Here is a 12,259-nt window from a genome sequence, read left to right on the forward strand (position 1 = left end):
GTTTTTGAAGGGGGGATGATTAATTTTAAAGCGATATTACAGACTCATCACGTTTCAACTCATCACGTTTCGCACCAACATGTTTCTCTTTTTTTTCCTTTTTTTTTGCCTTTTTTAATAGCTCGGCATTCGGCCGGCCGAATTACGATTAATCAGAAATGGGACACCAGATTTTACTCGGCTAGTAGGCCTATAATACTAATACCCGACAAGTGACCACTACAAAATAAAATGTATATCACCAAGAGTCTAGTAGACTTATGTTTCACAAAAAATAGTGTCCGTCGCCCTCCGGTTTCATTATTTTATTAAGGCGTCCAATTTTACCCCATACGAAATTGTTGCTGCATGCTGTAAAGAAGCTATGGGATTTTATATTGGGGCAAGATGGGACAGCGCGAGTTAGCACACAGTAAATCAATGGCGTCCCATTTACCCCTATTTGGCACATTTCTAAAAGAAAACTTTTCTTATAATTTTCGAAGAAACGGTACGACGGTAAATTTTTTGTCTTATTTAATTGAAAAGGTGGCTTAGAAGTTATTCTTTAATCTGAGAAACACTAATCCGGGCCATTGATTCACATATTTAGCTTCAAATCGTGACCTCTACTTAGGTATGAAAAAAATTGATGTGTTAAGCTTGTACGGCCCTCAGAAATTCCTGTTTAATGACATGAATGAAGAATGGTACTTTTAATTGGTTGGAAATATAAATTAAATCAAAGTTCTTTTGTTGTAAAAATGGGCAAAATGTGACAATTTTAAAGTATAAAAGTATTTCCGAAATCACTGTCCCAAATTACCCTGTGTCCCAAATTACCCAAGTTACCGTACCCTGTATTTTGATTTTTGTTATGTTTTTAAAACTATCTACTGAAGATAGCATTTCACATCTCATCCCGATTCATCATCTCTTTTTACTCTAGAAGCCATGTTTTACATTGTTTTCTCTATATTTTTATTTCTGTCGGCGGCGAATTATTTCTTTCTATAGTAGGGCCTACATATAAGTCTCGATTAGACATTTTAAAGGGATATTACAGACTCATCACGTTCCGCACCTAGGCCTACTATATGTTTTTCTGTTTTTATACCTTTTTTAAAATGGGACATCGGGATAAAATGGGACACCATTGATTTACTATGGGATTTTATATTGGGGCAAGATGGGACAGCGCGAGTTAGCACACAGTAAATCAATGGCGTCCCATTTTACCCCAATTTGGCACATTTCTAAAAGAAAACTTTTCTTATAATTTTCGAAGAAAAAGTACGACGGTAAATTATTTTGTCTTATTTAATTGAAAAGGTGGCTTAGAAGTTATTCTTTAATCTGAGAAACACTAATCCGGGCCATTGATTATACACCTATCCGACTTCGCCATTACTGCGGTGTCCCCGATGTAAAACTGCGGTGTCCCGAGGTCGGGGTTCCATCCATTATTTATTGTGTGCTATACAGAATTGTACCCGGGAATTGTACACAGCAGTGATATTCAATACACAATCATGAGTATTGAATTACGAATTAAATCTCCCGCTCTGGTACATCTGTGTTGCCGTCAATAGAGGGCCAAATACAGTAAACGCTTCTCGGATTGGTGTATAGCTTCAAGTCGTGACCTCTACTTAGATATGAAAAAATTGATGTGTTAAGCTTGTACGGCCCTCAGAAATTCCTGTTTAATGACATGAAGAATGGTACTTTTAATTGGTTGGAAATATATAAATTAAATCAAAGTTCTTTTGTTGTAAAAATGAGCAAAATATGACTATTTTAAAGTATAAAAGTATTTCCGAAATCACTGTCCCAAATTACCCTGTGTCCCAAGCTGTATTTTGATTTTTGTTATGTTTTTAAAACTATCTACTGAAGATAGTGTTTCACATCTCATCCGACATCATCTTTTTCTACTCTAGAAGCTATGTTTTACATTGTTTTCTCTATATTTTTATTTCATCATGTAGCGGCGAATTATTTCTTTCTATAGTACATAAGTCTCGATTAGACATTTTAAAGCGATATTAAAGACTCGTCACGCTCCGCACCTACATGTTTCTCTGTTTTTATACCTTTTTTAACAGCTCGGCAGGCCGAATTAGGCCTACGACTTTTTTTTTTTAATCCGAGTAGGGCGAGCGCGTGCTTGGAAAGTCTTAGGGTATATTTTGATTTTTGTTATGTTTTTGTCGCTATCTAGGGCCTACTGAAGATAGCATTTCACATCTCATCACGTTCAGCCCCTAGGCCTACATGTTTCTCTGTTTTTTACCTTTTTATAATAGCTCGGCATTAGGCCGAATTACGTTTTTTAATCCGCGAAGGGCGAGCGCGTGCTTGGAAAGTCTTAAGCCCCCAGCATACTTTCCTGTCGCTTGCCGCTGCGGCAAGCGGCAGGGTAGTATGAAACCAGCATTAGGGTATATTTTGATTTATGTTATGTTTCTGACGCTACCGTATCTACTGAAGATAACATTTCACATCTCATCCCGATTCATCATCTCTTTCTACTCTAGAAGCCATATTTTACATTATTTTCTCTATATTTTTATTTCATCATGTAGAGGCGAATTTGTTCTTTTTAGTACATAAGTCTCGATCATTAAAGCGATATTACAGACTCATCACGTTCCGCACCTACATGTTTCTCTAGCTCTGTTTTTACCTTTTTTAATAGCTCGGCATTAGGGCGAATTATCGTATTTTTTTCATGTGCGAAGAGCGAGCGCGTGCTTGAAAAGTCTTAGGATATATTTTGACTTTTGTTATGTTTTTGACGCTATCTACTGAAGATAGCATTTCACATCATGATGAGTCTGTAATATCGCTTTAAAATGTCTAGACTTATGTGTATATACTAGAAAGAAAAAATTCGCCGCTTCTTGATGAAATAAAAATATAGAGAAAATAATGTAAAACATGGCTTCTTGGAAGAAAAAGATGATGAATCGATGAGATGAAATGCTATCTTCAGTATAGATAACGACAAAAACATAACAAACATCAAAATATACCCTATAAGACTTTCCAAGCACGCGCAATCGTAATTCGGCCTAATGCCGAGCTATTAACATGATTAAAAAAACGGTTAAAAACAGAGAAATATGTAGGGGCGGAACGTGATGAGTCTGTAATATCGCTTTAAAATGTCTAATCGAGGAAAGAGAAAGAGATAATGAATCGGGATGTGATGTGAAATGCTATCTTCAGTAGATAGCGTCAAAAACATAACAAAAATCAAAATAATATCCTAAGACTTTTCAAGCACGCGCTCGCTCTTCGCACATTAAAAACCGTAATTCGCCCTAATGCCGAGCTATTAAAAAAAAAGGGTAAAAACAGAGAAACATGTAGGTGTGGAACGTGATGAGTCTGTAATATCGCTTTAAAATGTCTATTTGAGACTCATGTACTAGAAAGAAAAAAAATGCCGCTACATGATGAAATAATAGAGAAAATAATGTAAAACATGGCTTCTTGGGTAGAAAAAGATGATGAATCGGGATGAGATGTGAAATGCTATCTTCAGTAGATAGCGACAAAAACCAAGACTTTCAGCACGCGCTTGCTCTTCGCGCATTAAAAAACGTAATTCAGCCTAATGCCGAGCTATTAAAAACGGTAAAAAATAGTGTTTAGCGATTAAACACGTTTCTAAACACAATTTTGCCACCACTTTGTAAACATGTTTAAAAGCTAAACATCATGCGTCAAATTTCTCAACATGGGTCAGTGATGGTGTTTAATTTCTAAACATGCTAAACATCTGACATCCGTGACATAACGTTTCTAACACATTCTTGCCACCACTTTCTAAACACTGTTTTTACATACCGTAATTATACTGAAGATAGTGTTTCACATCTCATCCCGATTCACCTCTTTCTACTCTAGAAGCCATGCATGTTTTACATTATTTTCTCGATATTTTATTTCATCATGTAGCGGCGAATTTTTCCTTTCGAGTATACAAGTCTCGATTAGACATTTTAAAGCGATATTACAGACTCGTAACGTTCCGGTCCTACATGTTTTTCTATTTTTTACCGTTTTTAATAGCTCGGCATTAGGCTGAATTACGTTTTTTAATGCGCGAAGAGCAAGCGCGTGCTGAAAGTCTTGGTTTTTGTCGCTATCTACTGAAGATAGCATTTCACATCTCATCCCGATTCATCATCTTTTTCTACCCAAGAAGCCATGTTTTACATTATTTTCTCTATTATTTCATCATGTAGCGGCAATTTTTTTCTTTCTAGTACATGAGTCTCAAATAGACATTTTAAAGCGATATTACAGACTCATCACGTTCCACACCTACATGTTTCTCTGTTTTTTACCCTTTTTTTTTTAATAGCTCGGCATTAGGGCGAATTACGGTTTTTAATGTGCGAAGAGCGAGCGCGTGCTTGAAAAGTCTTAGGATATTATTTTGATTTTTGTTATGTTTTTGACGCTATCTACTGAAGATAGCATTTCACATCACATCCCGATTCATTATCTCTTTCTCTTTCCTCGATTAGACATTTTAAAGCGATATTACAGACTCATCACGTTCCGCCCTACATATTTCTCTGTTTTTAACCGTTTTTTTAATCATGTTAATAGCTCGGCATTAGGCCGAATTACGATTGCGCGTGCTTGGAAAGTCTTATAGGGTATATTTTGATTTTTGTTATGTTTTTGTCGCTATCTATACTGAAGATAGCATTTCACATCTCATCCCGATTCATCATCTTTTTCTACCCAAGAAGCCATGTTTTACATTATTTTCTCTATATTTTTATTTCATCAAGAAGCGGCGAATTTTTTCTTTCTAGTATATACACATAAGTCTAGACATTTTAAAGCGATATTACAGACTCATCACGTTCCGCACCTACATGTTTCTCTGTTTGTTACCTTTTTAATAGCTCGGCATTAGGGCGAATTACGATTGCGCGTGCTTGGAAAGTCTTAGGGTATATTTTGATTTTTGTTGTGTTTTTGTCGCTATCTACTGAAGATAGCATTTCACATCTCATCCGACATCATCTTTTTCTACCCTAGAAGCCATGTTTTATATTATTTTCTCTATATTTTTTATTTCATCATGTAGAGGCAAATTTTGTCCTTTTTAGTATATATACACACAAGTCTCGATTAGACATTTTAAAGCGATATTACAGACTCATCACGTTCCGCACCTACATGTTTCTCCGTTTTTTACCTTTTTTAATAGCTAGGCATTAGGGCGAATTAATGCGCGAAGAGCAAGCGTGTGCTGAAAGTCTTGGGGTATATTATGATTTTTGTTATGTTTTTGTCGCTATCTACTGAAGATAGCATTTCACATCTCATCCGACATCATCTTTTTCTACCCTAGAAGCCACGTTTTACATTATTTTCTCTATATTTTTATTTCATCATGTAGCGATGAATTCTTTCAAGTACTTGAGTCTCGATTAAACATTTTAAAGTGATATTACAGACTCGTCACTTTCTGCACCTACCACAGCCGTTTTCGCCAAACGTTTGACAAACGTTTATGAAAATGTTTGACAAACGTTTGGCTCCTTATCCGTTTATAAACAGTTTGATCATAAATGTTTGACAAACGTTTGTGATCGGCAATTGTTTGACAAACGTTTTATTATTATGTATATTAAATGAATTAAATTAATGTTTGGCAATCCATTTTGAAACAAAAACACATTTTTTACCAAAAATCACATATTTTTTTTTAAAACTCTAATTTTGTCCAAAATCACATTTTCCCAAAATCACATTTTTCCCAAAATCACATTTTTCCCAAAATCATTTTCCCCAAAAATCACATTTTTGGAAAAAAATCACATTTTTGGAAAAAAAATGTGATTTTTGGGAAAAAATGTGATTTTTGGAAAAGAAATGTGATTTTGGGGGAAAAATGTGATTTTTGGAAAAAAATTACTTTTTTGGGGAAAAATGTGATTTTTGGGAAAAAATTAGATTTTGGAGAAAAAATGTGATTTTTGTATAAAAATGTGATTTTTAATCTAAAATGTGCTTTTGTTTCGAAATGTTTATTTGATGAAAATTGACAAACATCAATCTGATGATTTTATGGAAAAACATTAACAAGACGTATTTATTAATTGTTTGCCAAACATTTATTTAATTCATTTAATATACATCGCTACTAAAACGTTTGTCAAACAATTGTCGATCACAAACGTTTGTCAAACATTTATAATCAAACGGTTTATAAACGGATAAGGAGCCAAACATTTGTCAAACATTTTCGTAAACGTTTGGCAAACGTTTGTGATCACTAAATGTTTGTCAAACGTTTGGCGAAAACGGCTATGTACATGTTTCTCAGTTTTTTTACATTTTTTTCATAGCTCGGCATTCAGGCGAATTACGATTTTTTAATGTGCGAAGAGCGAACGCGTGCTTGAAAAGTCTTAGGATATATTTTGATTTTTGTTTTGTTTTTGTCGCTATCTACTGAAGATAGCATTTCACATCTCATCCTTCATCATCTCTTTCTACCCTAGAAGCCATATTTTACATTATTTTCTCTATATTTTTATTTCATCATGTAACGGCTAATTTTTTCTTTTTAGTACATAAGTCTCGATTAGACATTTTAAAGGGATATTACGGACTCACGTTCCGCACCTACATATTTTTCTGTTTTTTACCATTTTAATAGCTTGGCATTAGGGCGAATTACGATTTGTTTAATTAGAGAATAAACGATAGGAATTTTTTATTTTGCCTATCCTCTACCGTGTGATAGACGACAGGCAGGTCCAATATTTTGAGTAGTGGATGCCGGCGCAGCCGGTATCCACTACGATAAAAATATTGGACCTGTCTGTCGTCTATCATAGGTAGAGGATAGGCAAAATAAAAATTCCTATCGTTTATTCTCATTCTTAGTCAGTTAAATATTATTTTAATAACTGTAAACAATTTTTTAAAGCAAAACTAAGTTACCGTCATAAAAACTCCCTCATTTATAAAATGAACGAAACTTGTTTACAACTTCACGTATTCTGTTGCGCGTACTGCTAGAGCGTCGCGTATTCCGCACTAGTCTACGCATTACAGCGCAATACATACGCGCACCTCTACAAGCGTGTAAGTTAAATCAAGACGCATGATGACGTGGGGTCGTCTACGGCCTGATAAACGGCACCCGAAATCTTGCGATTGTCCAATCAAAAATGTGTTTACGAACTAGACCACTCCCACTGACTAAGAATGCGCGAAGAGCGAGCGCGTGCTTGGAAAGTCTTTGATTATTTGATTTTTGTTGTTTCTGACGCTATCTACTGAAGATAGTATTTCACATCTCATCCCGATTCATCATCTCTTTCTACTAGAAGCCATGTTTTACATTATTTTGTCTGTATTTTTATTTCATCATGTAGAGGCGATTTCTTTTTCTTTCTAGTACATGTACATGAGTCTCGATTAGACATTTTAAAGCGATATTACAGACTCATCACGTTCCGCACCTAATACATGTTCCTCAGTTTTGTACTTCAGTTTTAATAGCTCGGCATTTGGCCGAATTACGATTTTTTAATGTGCGAAGAGCGAGAACGTGCTTGAAAAGCCTTAGGATACATTTTGATTTTTGTTATGTTTTTGACGCTATCTACTGAAGATAGCATTTCACATCTCATCCCGATTCATCATCTCTTTCTACTCTAGAAGCCATATTTTACATTATTTTCTCGATATTTTTTATTTCATCATGTAGCGGCGAATTTATCCTTTCTAGTACACAATACATCTATATTTTTCTTTATGTTTAATGACTTTTTGTATGATTATTAATTATTTTGACTCTCTACTGAATATAGCAGATTATCAGAAAAAAGGTGATTTCTTGCATACTGAATCATCATTGTTGTTTTTTGCTGAACCATGAAATGGATCAGCCTATAACTGCATATGTTACTAGGTTACTAGGTCCCTAACTAACCATTTGGTCTGAAATGGACATATCTCTAAATGTTGACGAAGGTATGACCCCATGAGTGGTGTCATATGAAAGAGAAAAACATAAAGAATATAATAAAAATATTTCCAAACGTCAGAGGTCATCCAGGGGTCACAGGGGTCAAAAAAGGTCATTTCAACCAAAAATGCTCCGATTGAGCTTAAATTTAAATGCAATGATCCTTATGACATTCTAAACATGTTTAAAACATTTTTGAATTTATTTAAGGTCATTAAGGGGTCCTAAAGGGGTCAAAGGTCAAGTTGTTCAAAATGCTCCAATTGAGCCGAAATTTAAACGCAATGATCCTTATGACATTCTAAACATGTTGCAAATATTTTAAAATTCATTTAAGGTCATAAAGGGGTCAAAGGTCAAGTTTTTCAAAATGCTCCAATTGAGCTGAAATTTATATGCAATGATCCTTATGACATGCTAAACATTTCAAAAACATTTTAAGATTCATTTAAGGTCATTAAGGGGTTAAGGGGTCAAAGGTCAAGTTTTCAAAATGCTCCGATTGAGCTGAAATTTAAACGAAATGATTCTTATGACATTCTAAACTTGTTGCAAATATTTTAAAATTCATTTAAGGTCATTAAGGGGCAATAAAGGGGTCAAAGGTCAAGTTTTCAAAATGCTTCAATTGTAGGTATAGGCCTACCACAATATACTGCCGAAGCCACATGGTTCAGCTATGGTGCGGTTATCGCTCTAGTTTAATTTCTAATACTAGCCATGTTTTGCATTGTTGTTTCTTTTTTCCCTTCATGTTCCTGATAATCTCTACTATATAAGTGCCTTTTTAAATTTTGATCAGCTCCTTCATTTCAACATTTCTTTATGGCTTTGCATTTTGCCTATTGACTATTTTTTTCTAAGCGCGCGGCCAATTATAGCAGTTTTGTCCCGGGATTTTGCGTACTGAATCATCATCCAGAACGTGTGTTAAGAAATCTTTATTGGAAATAATTCAAATGCAAAATATGACTGATATTTTTTAAAAACCATGATGATTCAGTACGCTTCACGCGGCTATACTAATTAAACGGTCAACATGACAAATGTAGAATTTAACTTCTGAATGTGTGAAAATCTTCTGTGTTGTTTTATTAGGCCCACAATGATATCTTCAGAAGGTTGCAAAAAACCATGATGCCAAAATACTTTCCCCCACATTTGACATTTCTTTGTCTTCAGGATAGCACTAAACACGGTTTTGAAATAGTAAGCTATCTCATTGAGGAGGCAAAATGACAACATCCATTTAATTTGAGTTATCTTCTGTAGATAGGAAAAACACATGGATGCAACATTATTATCCCGATTATTATAGGCCTGACAAAAAATATAAAAAATATGGCAACACTTTAGAAATATGAACATAATTAAATTTGAGTCATCTTTAGTAGATATAGCAAAAGTGCATGAATTCAATATAATAGGTAAAGACTCCTTGTAAACACGTTTATTATATTGAAATCATCACAAAATGACCAAATTTTTCTTGTTTGCACAATTTTTTTTACTTGCAACAGTTAAATCATTAATATTTCGGAAGGAGTATATTTGGGGAATACAGGGTGTATCAAAATGATTGGTACCGACAACTTCTCATTTTTGCAGATTTTTTAAAACTAATTTTATACCAGTTTGGGGTTAATTGTTTAAATATTTGAAATTATAGTAGTTTTATCTTTTCTAAGAATTTTAGATCATAAAGATAGCACATTTTGTTATATGATTCTAAAGGAAAGTAGGTGTTTTTACACTTTTCATCGTAATGCTTTACGCCTATATCAGTAGCGCACCATTTTCAAAGCTCTATTTTACTACAAATACCTTGTGAGAATGATATGGTGAAAATCATGGAAATGTTTCCTTGCCTATTTCTTCATTCATAATATATATAAATGTTCTAATCAATTTTTATTGGTTGGGAGCAATTTTATTGACCTGAATAATTAAAGTGGGGTGAAGGATAGGATAGGAAGCTTTATTTCACCACGGAGGCCCAAATCAACAAAGTTGTTCTTCCTTGGGGCCGTGGACATAACATAACATACAAAATATTAATAAACAAGGTACAAATAAAATTTACATCATCATAAAATTGATAGATTTAAACAACAGTTAAAAATATACACTTTTAGCATTATTTTTGAAAATATGTAAGGTCATGGATTTTTGAATAGTTTCATCTAAATTGTTCCAGATGATTCCACCTCTATTATGATAAACTACGTTTCTTATAATCTGTCCTCGGTTGAGGGATCTTAACATTAAATTTACTCTGGCGAAAGTTGTAATGATTCTCTGGAATTGAAAATATGTGAGTTAAGTACGGAGGTGACAAGTTATTCAAAATCTTATATGTTAACACAGAACAATTGTACTGCTGCCTATTTGAAACTGTTTTCCAACCAAGTTGATCAAGAACTATATTACTAGATGTGTCCCATTTAGCATTACAAATTATACGTGCAGCCCTGTTTTGGATAATTTGTAGACGTTTTGCTACAGAAATACTACAATTTCCCCAAACAATGTTACAATATTCTAGATGAGGCAGAACAATTGAATTATAAACCATCTTCAAAATATCTTCAATGAGGAAATTAGATCTACATTTTTTTAGCATGAACATTCCTTTGAGAGCTTTTTTACGCACAGTATCAATTTGTTGGTTCCAAGACAAAGTATCATCAATAATAACACCAAGGTGTTATCTCAAGGTGTTTGCTCTCTTGCACCCTCTTAATATTAAGACCATTTATATGAACATGGACATCTGCATTATTAATATCTTCTTTTACTGAATGTAACCTTTGTCTTGAGCCTATTAACATGAATTCTGTTTTGTCAGTGTTTAGACTAAGTTTATTACTTTGAAGCCATTTGTTGATGGTGTTAAGATCATTATTTATACTGCTAAAAATATCATTAATTTCATTAGAAGAATAATATATTACAGTATCATCGGCATACATACTTACTTTACAATGTGTTACATAATTAGGAAGATCATTGATATAAATTAGAAAGGCAAGAGGGCCATCAATTGATCCTTGTGGCATGCCACATACTATTTCACATTGATCAGAGAGTACACCATCTACAGAAGTACATTGGGTGCGACCAGTAAGATAGCTTTCAAACCATTTAATACAATAATTACTTAAGCCATATATTTTCAGTTTTTTAAGAAAAATTTCATGATTTACTGTATCAAATGCTTTTTTAAAATTTAACATACAAAGTCCTACCATATTACCTTTGTCAATTTCATCATACCAGTCTTCAGTTATGTTAACAAGAGCAGAACAGGTTGAATGAGATGGTCTGAACCCAGACTGGTTGATATTAATTAATCCATTAGTATTTAAATAGTTGTACAGTTGGTCAAACACCCGGTCAAACACTGCCCTTTCAGCTATTTTTGAAATTACAACAAGTATGGAAATGGGCCTATAGTTACTGGGATCACTAGGGTCACCAGCCTTAAAAACAGGAATGACTTTAGCTCTTTTCCAGCATGTTGGAAATTTACTTGTTGTGAAGGAGTGATTGATTAAATGAGTTATAATTGGTGTAATGATAGGTGCTGCCAATTTGAGCAGCTTTGAAGGAATATTGTCTAAACCAGTTGCTTTGTTATCAGATAATTTACAAAGTTGATTAAAAACATAGTCATAAGTAACAGGAATAAAATCAAAAGTAGGTCCTTCAAAATTTTGGCTGTTTTCATGGTTATAGTTACAAAAATCATTATCACTAATATTATCTGAAGTATTCTAGGGCGGTTACTTAAATTGTAGTATAAGATGTTTGAGATTACTTAGTAGGTGGTGTGGTAGAATGGCTATAGACTGTAGACAGTGTATGTTATGTTAGCCTAATACAAGTTATTGGAATGGCTCCACAGTATTCTACACTTCAGCGTGCATTCATAGTAAAGAATTACTGGTTGACATGAAGCTATAGAGAAGTGCAGAGAAGATTTAGAAGACAGTTTCCAAGAGCAAGGAGTATCCCATGCAAACTTGCTACAACTTGCCATGTTACAAAATTTGATGGGCAGTTACAGAATGGATCTATCCCAGGTGTTAAGTTCATTCAAGATATGTCTTCACCTCACACTGCCGTGAGGCAGGGACATCAAGAACTATCCTTCTAAAAGCATGTGTAAAGCAATTTTATGTTATGAAGGCTGAGTTGATATATTGAAGAGCATGCAATAAATAGTTCAAGCAGTGAACCTATTCATCTTATGTTGTG

This window comes from Amphiura filiformis, chromosome 17 (assembly GCF_039555335.1).
Source record: "Amphiura filiformis chromosome 17, Afil_fr2py, whole genome shotgun sequence".
NCBI classification, from domain to species: Eukaryota; Metazoa; Echinodermata; class Ophiuroidea; order Amphilepidida; family Amphiuridae; genus Amphiura; species Amphiura filiformis.